This window comes from Bos taurus, chromosome 20 (assembly GCF_002263795.3).
Source record: "Bos taurus isolate L1 Dominette 01449 registration number 42190680 breed Hereford chromosome 20, ARS-UCD2.0, whole genome shotgun sequence".
Classification (NCBI taxonomy): Eukaryota; Metazoa; Chordata; class Mammalia; order Artiodactyla; family Bovidae; genus Bos; species Bos taurus.
The window spans coordinates 39,027,355-39,047,526 of NC_037347.1; the positions used below are offsets into that span (position 1 = coordinate 39,027,355).

Consider the following 20,172-nt stretch of genomic DNA (forward strand, 5'->3'; position numbering starts at 1 on the left):
CATCTATTACCAACCTAGACAGCATATTGGAGAAGGCAATGGCACCCCACTCCAGTACTCTTGCCTGGAAAATCCCATGGATGGAAGAGCCTGATAGGCTGCAGTCCATGGGGTCGCACAGAGTCGGACACGACTGAGCGACTTCACTTTCACTTTTCACTTTCATGCATTGGAGAAGGAAATGGCAACCCACTCCAGTGTTCTTGCCTGGAGATCCCAGGGACGGAGGAGCCTGTTGGGCTGCCGTCTATGGGGTCGTGCAGAATCAGACACAACTGAAGCGACTTAGCAGCAGCAGCAGACAGCATATTAAAAAGCAGAAACCTTACTTTGCCAACAAATGTCTGTCTAGTTAAAGCTATGGTTTTTCCAGTAGTCATATATGTATGTGAGAGTTGGACTATAAAAAGAATTGACACTTTTGAATTGTGGTCTTGGAAAGATTCTTGAGAATCCCTTGGACTGCAAGGAGATCCAGCCAGTCCATCCTAAAGGGAATCAGTCCTGAATATTCACTGAAGGACTGATGCTGAAGCTAAAACTCCAATACTTTGATGACCTGATGCAAAGAACTGACTCATTAGAAAAGACCCTGATGCTGGTAAAGATTGAAGGCAGGAGGAGAAAGGGATAACAGAGGATGATGGTTGGATGGCATCACTGACTCAATGGACTGAGTTTGAGTAAGCTCTGAGAGTCAATGATGGACAGGGAGGCCTGGCGTGCTGCAGTCCATGGGGTCACAAAGTGTCAGACATGACTGAGTGACTCAACTGAACTGAACTGAGAGTTTCAATATGTTGGTTCAACACAGTGGGGTTTGGTTTTAACTCTGACCTCCAGAGAAGCCCTCATCCTGGATATTTTTCAAGAATAGGAGGTTGAAAACATCAAGACAAGGAGGTCAGGGTAGATATCCTGCCAAGGATCCATACAGGGAACTTCTTGGAAAGAAATGAATTGAGGGACTTGTCCTAAATATGAGTAGCTGGGAAAGGTCTTTGAATATTCCCAAAAGATGATTGCAGGAATATCTAAAATCTGGAGAAGGGATGACAGTGAAGTGAAAGTTGCTCAGTTGTATCTAATGCTTTGCAGATACAGTCCATGGAATTCTCTAGGCCAGATACTGGAGTAGATAGCCATTCCCTTCTCCAGGGGATCTTCCCAACCCAGAGGTCAAACCCAGGTCTCCCACATTGCAGTCAGATTCTTTACCAGCTGAGCCACCAGGGAAGCTCAGGGATAATAGACTATGGCTTAAATGGTAAGACTTCAGTCTCTAGAACCATAGCATAGTTGGAAGTTCCTTTACTCATCTTCTGGGCCTGATCCAAGCCATTAACCCATCTAGAGTTTCATATGGTCTCTGCTTAAGCATCCACAGTGATGAGGAGTTGGTCTCCTATCACAGGGGCTCATTTCATCTTTGGAGCATAATAGTCATCATTTAGTATGCATTCTTTTTAGTCCAGGGCTCCTGCCTTATAATATGGCCTATTTATTGTAGTTCTGCTCTGTAATGGACAAGTGGAATATCCAGGGAGACACTTCACTATGCTATTTTTGAACTTGAATCTGTTGTCCAGTTGCTAAGCCATATCAGACTTTGTGACCCCATGGGTATGCCCATGGACTACAGCATGCCAGGCTCCTCTGTCCTCTACTATCTCCCGGAGTTTGCTCAAACTCATGCCCTTGAGTCAATGATGACATTTAACCATCTCATCTTCTGCCACCCTTTTCTCCTTTTGCCTTCAACCTTTCCCAGCATCAGGGTCTTTTCTAATGAGTTGGTTCTTCACATCTGGTAGTCAAAGTATTGGAGCTTCAGCATCAGTCCTTCCAATGAATATTCAGGACTGATTTCCTTTAGGATTGATTTGTTTGATCTCCTTGCTTTCCAAGGGACTCTCAAGAGTCTTCTTCAATATCAAAGTTCAAAAGCATTAATTCTTCATCGCTCAACCTTTATGATCCAACTCTCACATCCGTACATGACTTCTGGAAAAACCATAGCTTGGACTAGACAGACCTTTGTAGGCAAAGTGATTTCTTTGCTTTTTAATGCACTATCTAGATTTGTCATAACTTCCCTTCCAAGGAAAAGCATCTTTTAATTTCATGGCTGCAGTCACCATCCACAGAGAGCAGTGATTTGGGAATTTGAATCTACCGCTATGTAATTTCCTCCAGTTGGAGGATTTCTCTTCTTGTGCCTTTGAATACACTTCCTCAATGATCATAGCAGCCCTAAATGGTTTCCCAAACAACACACAAAGCCCCTGAGTGTTGGCACATCTTCCTACTCACAACTTCTCCTCATCTTCTGTGTCTCCTGTATCTCTTCCTTTCCTCTGATATCTGCACCCAACTCTCTTATGACTCTTTTGTAATCTAAGCATGAACTCAAAGCAGAAGACAGAGACTTCTAGTGGAACGAGCAAAGGAACTTGCTTTGAGCCCTGGCAAATTTCTCTAAAGCTATAAATATTATTATTTAGCTGATGGAGTGGGAAGGGTATTATGATAGAATATAAATGAATGTTCATTATAAATTGCAATGTATTATAAAGGCCCTGAAGACTTTAACATTAAATTCAAAAAGACCTCAAGCATCATGTAGTCCCAGCCCTCGTTTTACACTAGAATACATTAAACAGAGAAGAAAACTGATCTATCCACGGACCACAGGAACCATTAGAGGCAGGGCTAAAACAGAACCCAGGCTTTGTCACTCATAGTCCCTTGCTCCCTCTACTGCCCCTCTGTTGAACAATGAGGGAAATCAGTGAAATCACTCATGCACAGACCCTAAACAGTACCCAGCACGTATTAGGTACTTGATTGCTGGTGGCTGAAGAAGTAGTCCAGGAAACGAATGAATGAATAAATGACTAGTACTTGTTTCTGAGGACATTTTATCATTTCCTCCAAACGTGTTTATGTTTTTAATCAGTTTTTAAGTAGGTGTCTATTAAGGACCGTGGTTATCAAAATGCGCTTGTGAAAGTTAAATGAGACAATGCATTAAAGTGCTGAAAAGCTGTGTCTGGCAGTCAATAAATGTTAAGTCATTATTATCGTCCTCTGCTTTCTAGCCATTTTCTAAGTAAGATTATGCTGACACTGTAAGGACTCACCAATCTGAAAATCACTGCAGTCTACCTACAAAAGGAATTTTGTAATTGCAAAAGTATTACTACTGTTTGTCACTTCTTATCCTATTCTAACTAGGCTATCCATGCCCACCCCTTGTGTTTAGCACCCAAAAAGGCACAAAGTGCTGCATTCTTTCACTTCCGCCTCTGAGCTTGTGTTTATTTAGCCCCTGGCCTTCAGGCTCTGTCTCCCATTGCAGCCAGCACTTGCCAGCTGGACCTGACAATTTGGCTTTGCGCTGTGTGGACCTTAGCACTCTTGCTCTCTCTCTCTTTCCATTATCAACCTAAGTCAAGGTTTTGGAATTTCCCTTTGGTAGGGTCCACTCCTGAGCATCCCAGTAGTTCTCCTCCTTCTAAACAAGGCCCATCCCCTTGACCCAAATTGGTGTGTTTTCCTCTCCATATGCTGGACTCCCCAACCTCCAGGATCTAATGCCTGATGATTGGAGGTGGAGCTGATGTAATAATAAAAGAAATAAAGTGCACAATAAATGTAATGTCCTTGAATCATTCCAAAACCATCCCTCTGCAACACCCCTGTCCATCAAAAATTTATCTTCCACTCCTGATGCCAAAAACATTGGGGACTGCTGTATGGGATCAGCTTCTCTCCACATTGTAGCATTTGTTATTAATACTGATATTTTTTATATACTGAGAACTGAGAGTTAGAATTTTAGGCTCTTTACATTTCTGTGTTTCAGGAAAGGGAAAAAATATTGCCAAGGGTTATTTTTTTTTTTTTTTTATGTTAACCAAACTGGCTTTTTCCACCTCTTTTCATCAGTTGTCTCTGGTCTCCCAGATTGATGATGCTCAGATTCAACCTACCCTGGAAGAGTGATTCCTGAGTGCTTTATGGGGTTATTTACCCTTCCAGGGCTTCATTCACAGATCTACAAATTGTCATAGTGATCTCTATCAAGTTGCCAAAATGCTTGAAACTTCTTTCTAAAAATCTGAATGTATCTGAGAATTTGACAAAAAGACTAAACTTCAGCCAATGTCAGTACAAAAAAAGAGCTTGTATAAATTCATCAGTTAGGGCTATACCCGAAGCTCTGATATGGACAGAAATATTATCTGTTTAATCTCTGTGTCTTATGATGAAATATCATTTAACATCTTCTCCTTTGTCAATGATACATCCATCCCCTTTATACTCCAGAATATAAGTTCCTTTGTCACCTGGATTTGATCTGTTTATAATCACAGCTCTGTCTTCAGCATCTAAAGTGTTTGGCAAACAGCAGGCAGCCAATCAGTGTTTGCTGAATACTGAAAGAATGAATGAGAAGCAGGATAGCCTTGTGGTTGGACCACAGCCTTTGACATCATCTCAGCTCGATTTTGGGTTATGCCACTTACTATCTTTGAGACCTTTCTGAATTTCAGTTTCTTCATCAATAAAATGGGATAATGTCTACCTCATTGGTTTGGGGAGAATTAAACAAGATAATGTATATAAAGCTCTTAGCGCAGTAGCTGGCATATTTTCAGAACTTGATAAATGTTGACTGTTACGTCTGCTCTTTTCGGTGAAAATTCTGAATGTTGAAGCTTATTAGAGGTAATTGAACTAATTTGACATGACTAGTACTGATGACTGTGCTAAAGACAAATTAGTTTGATTCATCTGTCAGCCAGATTTTATTTAAAGAGCCAGGTTGACAAAACATGTATTGGTCACACCCACTGTGTTTTAAAGTAGTACCCTAGGCTTTCAGGAGTGGGAAGGATGTGGAGATATATATGGCACAGCCTCTCTTCTCAAGAATATAAAATCTAGAACACTTACTGTGTGTGGTACTATACTGAGTATACATATATATGAGGTATTTCTACCACCCACATCCTCTGAGTTACTCTCGGTGCTTTGCAGAAAATTATTCTGTGACACTCAGCTTCTCCTTTGAATACTTTCAGTGACAAGAAACCTACTACCTCGAGCCAGCTCATCCTATTTGGGAATAGTCATCACCTTTAGAAAGAGCTTCCTGAAAACTAGCACAAATCTGTTGTTGTTCAGTCGCTCAGTCATGTCTGACTCTTTGCAACCCCATGGACTGCAGCATGCTAGGCTTCCCTGTCCTTCACTTTCTCCCAGAGTTTACTCAAACTCATGTCCATTGAGTCGGTATTGCTTTCTAACCATCTCATCCTCCTCTGCCCTCTTCTCCTTTGCTTTCAATTTTTCCCAGCATCAGGGTCTTTTCCAATGACTTAGCTCTTCGCATCAGGTACCAAAGTATTGGAGCTTCAGCTTTAGCATCAATCCTTCCAATGAATATTCAGGATTGATTCCTTTAGGACTAACTGGTTTGATCTCTTTGCAGTCCAAGGGACTCTTGAGAGTCTTTTAAAGCGCCATAATTTGAAAGCATCAATTCTTTGATGATCTGCCTTCTTTATGGTTCAACTCTCACACCTGTACATGACTACTGGAAAAACCATAGCTTTGACTAGACAGACCTTTGTTGGCAATGTGATATCTTTGCTTTTTAATACGCTGTCTAGGTTTGTCATAGCTTTCCTTCAAAGGAGCAAGCATCTTTTTATTTCATGGCACAAATCTACCCCCTACAATTTTTACACACTGATCTAACTCCTGACTTCTGGAAACAACCAGAATAAATCTAATAGTTCCCTTCATATCAGAAGTCAGCAGAATAATGCCTACAGGCCAAATTCGGCCCACCATTTATTTTTGTAAATAAAGTTTTATTATAACACAGTCAAGCCTATTCACTCACATATTGTCCACAACTGCTTTTGCGCAATAAAGCTGTCACAACAGAGAATGTATGGCCATCTTGGCCAAAAATACTTACTATTTGGTCCTTAAAGAAAAAATGTTCAACTACTGCTCTATATGACAGACTTCAAGCACTTAGAGACAACTAACGTGTCTCCTCTTAAAGTGGGAAGCCCAGAACTGAGCCTAGAACTGTAAATGGAGACAGAATTAAGTGGTACTATCACCTTTCTTCTGGTCATCATACTTCCAATTATGTGATCAGAGATCAGGTCAGTCTTTGACACACAATACTGGAGTCTATAAAGGACTAAATCTCTGCAATTTCCACCCCAGGAGCTTCTGTTAAGTCACGCCTCCCCTCCTGCACTGGTGAAGCCTAGTGTTGAACACTGTTCACCAAACTTTAATCTTTCCAGTCTGTCCAAAATAATCAGAAAACAATTCAGCATATATTCAAGGGCTGTAGCAGTCAGGGTCAGAAAGGAAAAAGATGACATGCTCTGCTAAGATTTTTAATAAAATGTTATAATTTACATACTGGTGGGCAGAGTTGAGAAAACTAATAAGGGAATTTGTCACCAGCCTCTGCCTCGAGGGGAATGGCCAGGGAGAGGTCTTTCCAGGACCCAGAGATATGGAACCATGGAAAGGGGATGTCCACCTGGAACTGTGGCCATGGAGACAGAGACATTGCTGGAACCAGGCTAGGAAGAAGGCAGGGGTGTTGGGAGATAGGTTCCCTCATGTGTTCTTCTCCCATTCTCTGCCTGCTGTGGGTGGGACCAAACAGAGCTGAATGACAAGAGTAATAAGAGAGGATCCAGCCCACAGGGCACAGAGCAGAAGCAGGAGGAGTTGTGGGCATGAGGGTGAAGAGTGACAAGGGCTAAATGGTGTGTGTGCATGCATGCTAAGTCGCTTCAGTCATGTCTGACTCTGTGCAACTCTATGGACTGTAGCCCGCTAAGCTCCTCTGTCCATGAGATTTTCCAGGCAAGAATACTGGAGTGGGTTGCCATGCCCTTCTCCAGGAAATGGTGTGCCAGGCATTTTTTCATTCTGAATGAATAAATAGATGAATGAATGAAGTGAGTCCAAGACCTAGTACTCAATCAGTGATTGTTGAACTGCAAAAATGAGTGAAAAGACTACAATGTCCTTTATATTCTCTTGCCCCAGAATCTTGACTGAATTTCCACCCCTACTGCACCCCTCCTGGGCTCCACTCCCGCACCCTCCCCAGCCCCTGCTGACCCCTCAGGGCTTCCCGCCAAAGGGTAAAAAGAGTTTGGATTCAATTTGGGAGGTAACAGAGCAGAGCAGCAGTTGTTATAAACAGAGTTACAACATTATCAAGGAGAGGGCTTTAAGTACTGGAATCATTCCCCAAATCTAAAATACACTCTAGAATGTTCATAATTTTAAAATAAATGAAAAATTCAGTATCGCTGTATGCTATGGAGAAAAATGGACTGCTTCTGAGAAAGCTGTCCTGGACAGTTGCATGATGAGCACTCATTTCCAGATGCCTTGGGACTGGCCATTTTATGCTCAGATGGCCTCATCACATCATAGGCTTTTATTGCAAAGATGTCTGGATTCTCTGTCTGTTCCTCTATTTCTGTTTTATAGATAAGTTCATTTGTATCTATTTATATTCCACATATAAGTGATATCATATGATATCTGCCTTTGTCTGATGTGCTTCAGTTTATGGTTACCAGAGGGTAAACAGGAGTGAGGGATAAATTGGAAGATTGGGATTGACATATATACACTAATAATATATATAAAACAGATAACTAATAAGGACCTACTGTATAGCAGACAGAATGCTACTCAATACTCTGTAAAGGCCTATATGGAAAAAGAAAGTAAAAAAAGACTGGATGTAATATATGTGTAGGGCTTCCCTGGTGGCTCAGTGATAAAGAACCTGCCTGCCAATGCAGGAGACGTGAAGTCTATCCCTGGGTCGGGAAAATCCTATGAGTAGGGAATGGCTACCCACTCCAGTATTCTTGCCTGGGAAATCCCATGGACAGAAGAACTTGGCAGGCTACAGTCCATGGGGTTGCTGAAGAGTTAGACACGACTCAGTGACTAAACAACCATGTGTGTATAACTGATTCACTTTGCTGTACACACGAAACTGAATAACATTATAAATCAACTACACTTCAGTATCAATGTTTAAAAAAAGGTTGTCTGGTCTGTCCATTCATTAGGCCAGTAGCGATGATGTTGAGAGAGTAGGGTATCTGAGAGAGATTCAAGATGCATAAAGCTGCTGGTAGGAATCCACAGCTGCCGACTGTCCACTTCCTCCTCCAGGGCTTGAGTCAACATGGAGAATACTCAGCACTGGATTCTTCAAACCATAATCCCCAGAAGTCTGAATTTTGAAGACATAGAAATTATTTTTAAGTATTATTTATTCTGCTACTCTGGTTAGATTGTTTTTGCATAGAGTGTGCAAGAGAAAATTGAGCACTAAATTAGGAATTTTTCATGTGGGTGTGTGTGTGAGCACAGGTACACACATGCGCTCAGTTATGTCTGACTCTTTGTGACTGCATGGACTGTAGCCCACTAGGCTCCTCTGTCCATGGAATTCTCCAGGCAAGAATACTGGAGTAGGGGATCTTCCCAATCCTGGGGATCGAACCTGAGTCTCTTGCGTCTCCTGCATTGGCGGATGGATTCTTTACCACTGAACCACCTGGGAAGGGCATTGTTATCTATATGCATTTAGCAGCCTATTTTGTATTCAAGTCCTGAAATCCTTTTTTTTTTTCCTAAATCAGATCTATATTATTTTTAATATTTGTTTTTATTTATCTGTTTGACCACACTGGGTCTTAATTGTAACATGTGAGATCTAGTTCTACAACCAGGGATTGAACCAAGGCCCCCTGATTTGTGGAACACAGAGTCTTAGCCACTGGACCACCAGGGAAGTCCCTCAGATCCGCTCTATTAGCAGTTGTCACCTTATGCCTCACAGAGCCTGGCCAATTAGTCTCCAGAGTTTAAAACATCTTAGACAAAATCTAGAGCCAGATAAACTGGAAGAAATGAGATAGAAATCACGATTCCGGATGGCCACAGCCCAGCTGATAGAAGCCCACACCCAATAGCCCAGGGAACGACATGGTTACAACCAAAAATTATTCACATTTCGAAAAGCAGGCTTTTGCCAATGCTCATATGAACCCATAAGATAGAATCCAACTTAAGCTTTGAGTTGAAGTGGCCAGGTTCCCAGTTTAGTCATGTCTATGACAGGATATGTCAATAAATTTCATTTAGGATCTCCAGGGCCAGATTTGCAAAATTGAATCCCAATTAGGATAACTGACAACATGTAACAAAGATCTGTAGATTAGGTAATGGTAATATATCAGTGATTTTTACTATTTGGTAGAGAATATGCCTGCCAATGCAGGAGACAGAGGAGATGCAGATTCAATCTCTGGATCAGGAAGATCCCCTGGAGGAGGAAATGGCGACACACTCCCGTATTCTTGCCTGGAAAATTCCATGGACAGAGGAGTTCGGCAGGCTATAGTCCATGGGGTCACAAAGAGTCAAACACAACTGAGCATGCATGTACTGTTAATATCAGTATTAATTTTCTGATTTTAATTAACTACATTACAGTTATGTAAGAGAATGCCTCTGCTCTTAGAAAAACATACTGAAATATTGAAGGGTAAAGAGACATCATGACTTATTCTCAAGTGATTCAGTAAAAATAATCACCTATGTATAAAGAAAAGAATAAACCAAATGTGGCAAAATATTAACAATTAGGGGATCTTGGTAAAGGGTATATAAAAAATTTTTAATATTTTTGCAAGTTATCTATAAGTTTTAAAATTACTTCATAATAAGGAGAAGGAAATGGCAACCCACTCCAGTATTCTTGCCTGGAGAATCCCATGGGCAGAGGAGCCTGGCTAGCTACAGTCCATGGGGTTGCAAGAATCGGACATGACTTAGTGACTAAACCACCACCACGAAGGTTGCTAGAGGGCTTCCACAGAGCCTCAGATAGTGAAGAATCTGCCTGCAATGCAGGAGACCTGGGTTCGATACCTGGGTCTGGAAGATCCCCTGGAAAAGGAAATGACCACCCACTCCAGTGTTCTTGCCTGGTGGTTGAAAAGACTTGGACACGACTGAGCGACTAAGGTTGCTAGAAAACTAATTAAAAAAAAAAAAAGCTAGAATTGGCTTATGCCATCACTTAAGTGCAGTAATTTCAGTCTTGCTATTGCTGCAAAGTGAGTCAGAAACGGCATCTCCTATTTCGTCATCTTTGAGCTAAAATGAGTCATTTCCTCTTTCAGCTAAAGAACGCTTCTGTTCATGGAGGCAAATGCTGAGGATACTTTCCAAGTGAACCCTGAGGTAAGGGGAACTTGACATGTGCCCCTCGGTCACACCACCCATCTGTCCTGCTGTTGCTTCATCCAAGCTCAAGCAGGGACTCTTCTCTCTGGGCTCACAGACAGAATAATTCCAAAGCTGTCAATATCCACGTTGTTGCATTCTGCTGTTCTCAGACATTTTCATCTCCCTACCTGTTAACACATGATGCAGTTGGGGTGCAGTTATGGGAGATTTTAATTTTTTCTGTATAGTTTTCTGTACTTGAGAGAATTTCAACAATGACTGTTTTATTCTTTTTTTAATATAAATTTATTTATTTAAGTTGGGGGCTAATTACTTTACAACATTGTATTGGTTTTGCCATACATAAACATGCATCTGCCACGGGTGTACATGTGTTCCCCATCCTGAACCCCCCTCCCACCTCCCTCCCCATACCATCCCTCTGGGTCATCCTGGTGCACCAGCCCCTAGCATCCTGTATCATGCATTGAACCTGGACTGGTGATTCATTTCACATATGATATTATACATGTTTCAATGCCAAATCATCCCACCCAAATCATCCCACCCTCACCCTCTCCCACAGAATCCAAGAGTGGTCTATACATCTGTGTCTCTTTTGCTGTCTCGCATACAGGGTTACCATTACCATCTTTCTAAATTCCATATATATGCATTAGTATATTGTATTGGTGCTTTTCTTTCTGGCTTACTTCACTCTGTATAATAGGCTCCAGTTTCATCCACCTCATTAGAACTGATTCAAATGTATTCTTTTTAATGGCTGAGTAATACTCCATTGTGTATATGTACCATAGCTTTCTTATCCATTCATCTTGCTGATGGACATCAAGGTTGCTTCCATGTCCTGGCTATTATAAACAGTGCTGCGATGAACATTGGGGTACACTTGTCTCTTTCAATTCTGGTTCCCTTGGTGTGTATGCCCAGCAGTGGGATTGCTGGGTCATATCAGTAACTATATACATTGAAAAGAATGTTGACTTTTTTGAGTGGGAGTTCCTTTGCCAAAAACATAGATGGTAGTACCAAGATTCTTTTCCATTAACTGAAAGAGGCTAACTGATACTATGGATTTGTGGATGTCTTCAATTTCCTTGCAACACTAATTTCAAAGAAATGTTGTGCTTTTAAGTGGATCCGACACTAAAGCATCTGCAAACAATGAGGGAGACCCAGGTTCAATGCCTGGGTTGCGAAGATCTCCCGGAGAAGGAAATGGCCACCCTTTCCAGTATTCTTGCCTGGAAAATCCCATGGACAGAGGAGCCTGGTAGGCTACAGTCCATGGGGTCGCAAAGAGTCAGACACGACTGAGTGACTTTACTTACTTTCACTTTCATGGCAGTTCTATTTCCAGTTTTTTAAGGAATCTCCACACTGTTCTCCATAGTGCCTGTACTAGTTTGCATTTCCACCAACAGTGTAAGAGGGTTCCCTTTTCTCCACACCCTCTCCAGCATTTACTGCTTGTAGACTTTTGGATAGCAGCCATTTTGACTGGCGTGAAATGGTACTTCATTGTGGTTTTGATTTGCATTTCTCTGATAATGAGTGATGTTGAGCATCTTTTCATGTATTTGTTAGCCATATGCATGTCTTCTTTGGAGAAATGTCTGTTTAGTTCTTTGGCCCATGTTTTTGATCGGGTCATTTATTTTTCTGGAATTGAGCTGCAGGAGTTGGTTGTATATTTTTTAGATTAATTATTTGTCAGTTGCTTCATTTGCTATTATTTTCTCCCATTCTGAAGGCTGTCTTTTCATCTTACTTATAGTTTCCTTTGTTGTGCAGAAGCTTTTAAGTTTAATCAGGTCCCATTTGTTTATTTTTGCTTTTATTTCCAATATCCTGGGAGGTGGGTCATAGAGGATCCTGCTGTGATTTATGTCAGAGAGTGTTTTGCCTATGTTCTCCTCTAGGAGTTTTATAGTTTCTGGTCTTATGTTTAGATCTTTAATCCATTTTGAGTTTATTTTTGTGTATGGTGTTAGAAAGTGTTTCAGTTTCATTCTTTTGCAAGTGGTTGACCAGTTTTCCCAGCACCACTTGTTAAAGAGATTGTCTTTTCTCCATTGTATATTCTTGCCTCCTTTGTCAAAGATAAGGTGTCCATAGGTGAGTGGATTTATCTCTAGGCTTTTTATTTTGTTCCATTGATCTATATTTCTGTCTTTGTGCCAGTACCATACTGTCTTGATGACTGTGGCCTTGTAGTAGAGCCTGAAGTCAGGCAGGTTGATTCCTCCAGTTCCATTCTTCTTTCTCAAGATTGCTTTGGCTATTCGAGGTTTTTTCTATTTCCATACAAATTGTGAAATTATTTGTTCTAGCTCTGTGAACCATTGGTAGCTTGATAGGGATTTCATTGAATCTATAGATTGCTTTGGGTAGCATACTCATTTTCACTATATTGATTCTTCTGATCCATGAACACGGTATATTTCTCCATCTATTAGTGTCCTCTTTGATTTCTTTCACCAGTCTTTTATAGTTTTCTATATATAGGTCTTTTGTTTCTTTAGGTAGATATATTTCTAAGTATTTTATTCTTTTCGTTGCAATGGTGAATGGAATTGTTTCCTTAATTTCTCTTTCTGTTTTCTCATTATTAGTGTATAGGAATGCAAGGGATTTCTGTGTGTTGATTTTATATCCTGCAACTTTATTATATTCATTGATTAGCTCTCGTAATTTTCTGGTGGAGTCTTTAGGGCTTTCTATGTAGAGGATCATGTCATCTGCAAACAGTGAGAGTTTTACTTCTTCTTTTCCAATTCGGATTCCTTTTATTTCTTTTTTTTTTTTTTTCCTTTTTTTTCCTTTTATTTCTTTTACTGCTCTGATTGCCATGGCCAAAACTTCCAAAACTATGTTGAATAGTAGTGGTGAAAGTGGGCACCCTTGTCTTGTTCCTGACTTTAGGGGAAATGCTTTCGATTTTTCACCATTGAGAATAATGTTTGCTGTGGGTTTGTCATATATCATATATAGCTTTTATTATGTTGAGGTATGTTCCTTCTATTCCTGCTTTCTGGAGAGTTTTTTCATACATGGATGTTGAATTTTGTCAAAGGCTTTCTCTGCATCTATTGAGATAATCATATGGCTTTTATTTTTCCATTTGCTAATGTAGTGTATTACATTGATTGATTTGTGGATATTGAAAAATCCTGCATCCCTGGGATAAAGCCCACTCGGTCATGATGTATGATCTTTTTAATGTGTTGTTGGATTCTGATTGCTAGAACTTTGTTAAGGATTTTTGCATCTATGTTCATCAGTGATATTGGCCTGTAGTTTTCTTTTATTGAGGCATCTTTGTTAGGTTTTGGTATTAGGGTGATGGTGGCCTCATAGAATGAGTTTGGAAGTTTACCTTCCTCTGCAATTTTCTGGAAGAGTTTGAGTAGGATAGGTGTTAGCTCTTCTCTAAATTTTGGTAGAATTCAGCTGTGAAGCCACCTGGACCTGGGCTTTTGTTTGCTGGAAGATTTCTGATTACAGTTTCAATTTCCATGCTTGTGATGGGTCTGTTAAGATTTCCTATTTCTTCTTGGTTCAGTTTTGGAAAGTTGTACTTTTCTAAGAATTTATCCATTTCTTCCAAGTTGTCCATTTTATTGGCATATAATTGCTGATAGTAGTCTCTTATGATCCTTTGTATTTCTGTGTTGTCTGTTGTGATCTCTCCATTTTCATTTCTAATTTTATTGATTTGATTTTTCTCCCTTTGTTTCTTAATGAGTCTGGCTAATGGTTTGTCAATTTTATTTATCCTCTCAAAGAACCAGCTTTTGGCTTTGATTTTTGCTATGGTCTCTTTTGTTTCTTTTGCATTTATTTCTGCCCTAATTTTTAAGATTTCTTTCCTTCTACTAACCCTGGGGTTCTTCATTTCTTCCTTTTCTAGTTGCTTTAGGTGTAGAGTTAGGTTATTTATTTGACTTTTTTCTTGTTTCTTGAGGTATACCTGTATTGCTATGAACCTTCCCCTTAGCACTGCTTTTACAGTGTCCCACAGGTTTTGGGTTGTTGTGTTTTCATTTTCTATGCATATTTTGATTTCTTTTTTGATTTGTTGGTTTTTTTGATTTTGATTTCTTCTGTGATTTGTTGGTTATTCAGCAGCGTGTTGTTCAGCCTCCATATGTTGGCATTTTAAAATAGTTTTTCTCCTGTAATTGAGATCTAATCTTCCTGCATTGTGGTCAGAAAGGATGCTTGGAATGATTTCATTTTTTTTTTAATTTACCAAGGCTAGATTTATGGCCCAGGATGTGACTTATCCTGGAGAAGGTTCCATGTGCGCTTGAGAAAAAGGTGAAATTCATTGTTTTGGGGTGAAATGTCCTATAGATATCAATTAGGTCTAACTGGTCTATTGTATCATTTAAAGTTTGTGTTTCCTTGTTAATTTTCTGTTTAGTTGATCCTGTTTAGTTGATCTATCCATAGGTGTGAGTGGGGTATTAAAGTCTCCCACTATTACTGTGTTATTGTTAATTTCCCCTTTCATACTTGTTAGCATTTGTCTTACATATAGTGGTGCTCCTATGTTTGGTGCATATATATTTATAATTGTTATATCTTCTTCTTAAATTGATCCTTTGATCATTATGCAGTGTCCTTATTTGTCTCTTTTCACAGCCTTTGTTTTAAAGTCTATTTTATCTGATATGAGTATTGCTACTCCTGCTTCCTTTTGGTCTCTATTTCTGTGGAATATCTTTTTCCAGCCCTTGACTTTCAGTCTGTATGTGTCCTTTGTTTTGAGGTGAGTCTCTTGTAGACAACATATATAAGGGTCTTGTTTTTGTATCCATTCAGCCAGTCTTTGTCGTTTGGTTGGGGCATTCAACCCATTTACTTTTAAGGTAATTATTGATAAGTATGATCCCATTGCCATTTACTTTATTGTTTTGGGTTTGAGTTTATACACCCTTTCTGTGTTTCCTATCTAGAGAAGAACCTTTAGCATTTGTTGGAGAGCTGGTTTGGTGGTGCTGAATTCTCTCAGCTTCTACTTGTCTGTAAAGCTTTTGATTTCTCCTTCATATTTGAATGAGATCCTTGCTGGGTACAGTAATCTGGGCTATAGGTTGTTTTCTTTCATCACTTTAAATATGTCCTGCCATTCCCTTCTGGCCTGAAGAGTTTCTATTGAAAGATCAGCTGTTATCCTTATGGGAATCCCTTTGTGTGTTATTTGTTGTTTTTCCCTTGCTGCTTTTAATATTTGTTCTTTGTGTTTGATCTTTGTTAATTTGATTAATATGTGTGTTGGGATGTTTCACCTTGAGTTTATCCTGTTTGGGACTCTCTGGGTTTCTTGGACTTGGGTGATTATTTCCTTCCCCATTTTAGGGAAGTTTTCAACTATTATCTCAAGTATTTTCTCATGGTCTTTCTTTTTGTCTTCTTCTGGGACTCCTATGATTCGAATGTTGGGGCGTTTAACATTGCTCCAGAGGTCTCTGAGATTGTCCTCATTTCTTTTAATTAGTTTTTCTTTTTTCCTCTCTGATTCATTTATTTCTACCATTCTACCTTCTACCTCACTAATCCTATCTTCTGCCTCCGTTATTCTACTATTTGTTCCCTCCAGAGTGTTTTTGATATCATTTATTGCATTATCCATTATATATTGACTCTTTTTTATTTCTTCTAAGTCTTTGCTAAACCTTTCTTGCATCTTCTCAATCCTTGTCTCCAGGCTATTTATCTGTGATTACATCTTGTTTTCAAGATTTTGGATCATTTTCACTATCATTATTTGGGATTCTTTATCGGGTAGATTCCCTATCTCTTCCTCTTTTGTTTGGTTTGGTGGGCATTTATCCTGTTCCTTTACCTGCTGGGTATTCCTCTGTCTCTTCATCTTGTTTATATTGCTGTGTTTGGGGTGGCCTTTCTGTATTCTGGCAGTTTGTGGAGTTCTCTTTATTGTGGAGTTTCCTCGCTGTGGGTGGGGTTGTACAGGTGGCTTGTCAAGGTTTCCTGGTTAGGGAAGCTTGTGTCGGTGTTCTGGTGGATAGAGCTGGATTTTTTCTCTCTGGAGTGCAATGAAGTGTCCAGTAATGAGTTATGAGATGTCAATGAGTTTGGAGTGACTTTGGGCAGCCTGTATATTGAAGCTCAGGGCTATGTTCCTGTGCTGCTGGAGAATTTGTGTGGTATGTCTTGCTCTGGAATTTGTTGGCCCTTGGGTGGTGCTTGGTTTCAGTGCAGGTATGGAGGCGTTTGATGAGCTCCTGTTGATTAATGTTTCCTGGAGTCAGGAGTTCTCTGATGTTCTCAGGATTTGAACTTAAGCCTCCTGCTTCTGGTTTTCAGTCTTATTTTTACAGTAGCCTCAAGACTTCTCCATCTATACAGCACCATTGATAAAACATCTAGGTTAAAGATGAAAAGTTTCTCCACAGAGAGGGACACTCAGAGAGGTTCACAGAGTTACATGGAGATGAGAAGAGGGAAGAGGGAGATAGAGGTGACCAGGATGAGATGAGGTGGAATCAAAAGTGGAGAGAGCAAGTTAGCCAGTAATCACTTCCTTATGTACTTCCACAGTCTGGACCACTCACAGATGTTCACGGAGTATACAGAAAAAAGAAGAGGGAGGAAGGAGACAGAGGTGGCCAGGAGGATAAAGGGGGGAATCAAAAGGAGAGAGACAGATCCAGCCAGTAATCAGTTCCCTAAGTGTTCTCCACTGTCCAGAACACACAGATTCACATAGTTGGGTAGAGAAGAGAAGCGGGAGGGAGGAGATATAGGCGACCTGGTGGAGAAAAAGGAGAGTCCAAAGGGGGAGAGAGCAGTCAAGCCAGTAATCTCACTCCCAAGTAAAAATGGGTACTGAAGACTGGGCTCTTAAAGGTACAAAATTGATAGCAAATACCAAAAAGCAAAGATTAAAAATCTAGAGTAGAGGTTGGATTTTTAAAAATTCATTATTAAAGAAAAAAAAGTCACAAAAATTATAAAATATGTATATATGACATTTGCTTTAAAAAATAGGGTCCCTCTCTTCTTTTTTTTTTTTTTTTTTTTTGCAAAGTAATAGGTTATAAAAATGAAAATTAAAAGAGTAATAGAGGACTTAAAAATTAAAAAAAATTTAATTAAAGAATGATAGTAAAAATAATAAAAATATATCTAGGACTCTCTCTGGTGTTGTTGTGGGCAGTGTGGGGTCAGTTCATTTTTGGATAGTTCCTTGACCTGGCTTATATTTCTCAAGATCTATAGGCCCCGTCCTATGTAGTCAGTACTAACTACAGGGTTTTAATCTATTGCACCTGTCACTTCCAAGGAGGTTCCCTCTGTTTTAGCATCTTCTGTTTGCTGGTCTATTCAGTGTCTAATTTCCGCCCTGACACAAGAGGGTGGTGGTGGACGCTTTTTTAGGTTCACTTGTTCAGTCGTGCTGTAGGAAGGGAGGGACGCTGCAAACAAATAACACTAGTGTGTACTCTCAGTGTCTCAGCCACCCTGGGTTTGCCCCCACTCACAGCGTGTGTGCTTCCCCTGTCTACACTGCTTAGGCTCTAGGTTGCTCTGCCAGGAACTGTCTGAGGCCGGCCCTGGGTTGCGTGCACTTCCCAGGTCTAAGCCGCTCAGGTTCAGGCACTCGGGTAGTCCTCAAAGGCACAGATTCGATTGGGCCTGAGTTTTGTGCCCTTCCCAGGTCTGAGCAGCTCAGGTGACCAGGTGTTTGGCGAGCACGGTCGCTGCGACTTATCACCTCCCCCTGTCCCTGCCGCTCAGTTTTATGGGTATACAACCAGTGCACCTTCTCTTGCAGATGTTGACCATCCAGAATTCCAAGAAGTCTTGGTTTGCAACGAAGCCTGCTTGCAGTTTGGTAGATAATGCCTCTCTGGGGCCACGATTGCCCCCTTCTGGCTCTGGCTGCCCTCGCCTGCTCTGCTCAGTCCTTTGTTTTGTGAGGGGGCCTGACGGTGTCTTGCTGCTGCTGCTCCTGCTAACTCCCTTCAGTCGTGTCCAACTCTGTGCAACCCCATGTCTTAGGTTAGGGCTTTTCGTGTAGCTCTTGTCAGTCCTTTGTTCTGTGAGCAGCCCTGGCAGTGTCTTAGGTTTAGGGCTTTTCATGTGGTAGCTATCCCACAGTCTGGTTTGCTAGCCCACGTTAGTTCCCTCAGATCTCCCTTGGGGCATTCAGGCCGGTCCTTACTCTAAGCAATGCAGCCTGCGCCTCCCTGCCCAGCCCCTACTTGGTAGTGGTGGGTGCAAGCGTCTGTGCTGCTTCTCTGCTAGAGGAGTTACCATTGGGCACATAATCTGTGGGTTTTAATTATTTATTTATTTTTCCTCCCGGTTATGTTGCTCCCTGTGGTTCCAAGGCTTGCCACAGACTCGGCAGCAAGAGTGTTTCCTGGTGTTTGGAAACTACTCTCTTTTTTAAGACTCCCTTCCTGGGACACAGCTCCGTCCCTACCTTTTTTGTCTCTCTTTTTATCTTTTATATTTTTTCCTACCTCCTTTCAAAGACAATGGGCTGCTTTTCTGGGTGCCTGATGTCCTCTGCCTGCATTCAGAAGTTGTTTTGTGGAATTTACTCAACTTTCAAATGTTCTTTTGATGAATTTGTGGGGGAGAAAGTGATCTCCCTGTCCTATTCCTCCACCATCTTAGGAATGCCCACGACTGTTTTATTCTTATAAAATCAGAAAAAAAAGAAGTATCATGTTTGCTTTTATTTTCCCAAGAAGCTCTGCATAAATTTTTTTAAATATATATTTATTTATTTATTTGGCTTCACCTAGTTCTTGTTGCAGCATGTGAATTCTTAGTTGCAGCATGTGGGATCTAGTTCTCCTGCCAGGGATCAAACCCGGGCATCCTTTGTTGGAAGCACAGAGTCTTAGCCTCTGGACCACCAGGGAATTCCCTTTGCATAAATTCTTGCCGTGGCTTTCTGTCCCCCTTTCAGCCCCTGAATATTGTAACAGCTGCATATCCTCCCAACCCACTGACAGTACTTACGGAAAGACTGATACATGCTGGGCTCTGCAACTCCCCCATCCACTACCAACAAGGAAAGTCACTTCATGGCCCCATGACCCACTGAGCACCAGGCACAATCTGCTAACTTGGATCTCACAAGTTACTGGTTCCCTCTCCCCACCTACAATATCCTATTGCCATTTTGGAATTGGAGTCAGATAGAAGTACTTAACTCACATGTTCCCTCTTCATACCAACTCATATACCATGCTCCAGTTCCATCTCCCTCAGATACCAGGCCCAACTGGTATCTGATAATGCTTCATGACCTGATAAATAGGTCATGAAGTATTGAGTCCATTTGACAAATGGAGGAACCAAATCTCCTTCTGTATACACTACAGTAAAATGGAACCTACCCTTGGAGACCAGTTTGACACGTGTCACCCTGAGGATGCACTCTCTCTTTCAGAGGAAATTAAGGACTCATGAAAATATGAAACTGACAGTAGGTGTTGTGAGAGGGCATCAGAGGGCAGACACACTGAAACCATAATCACAGAAAACTAGTCAATCTGATCACATGGACCACAACCTTGTCTAACTCAGTGAAACTCAGCCATGCTGTGTGGGGCCACCCAAGACAGGTGGGTCATGGTGGAGAGGTCTGACAGAATATGGTCCATTGGAGAAGGGAATGGCAAACCACTTCAGCATTCTTGCCTTGAGAACCCCATGAACAGTATGAAAAGGCAAAATGATAGGATACTGAAAGAGGAACTCCCCAAGTCGGTAGGTGCCCAATATGCTACTGGAGATCAGTGGAGAAATAACTCCAGAAAGACTAAAGGGATGGAG

At 40.9% G+C, this 20,172-nt stretch overlaps 1 protein-coding gene across 13 annotated transcripts in view; it reads left to right on the top strand.

Moving 5' to 3' along the window:
* PRLR (prolactin receptor) overlaps nt 1-20,172 on the top strand; it is a 192,985-nt gene that overhangs the window by 111,368 nt on the left and 61,445 nt on the right. For 9 of the 13 annotated variants that reach the window (XM_024981203.2, XM_024981208.2, XM_024981202.2 and 6 more), the window contains exon 2: nt 10,278-10,338. The exons of 2 other annotated variants lie outside the window; for them this stretch is intronic. The gene's annotated coding sequence lies outside the window, so the exon portion shown is untranslated. 13 annotated transcript variants of the gene reach the window in all.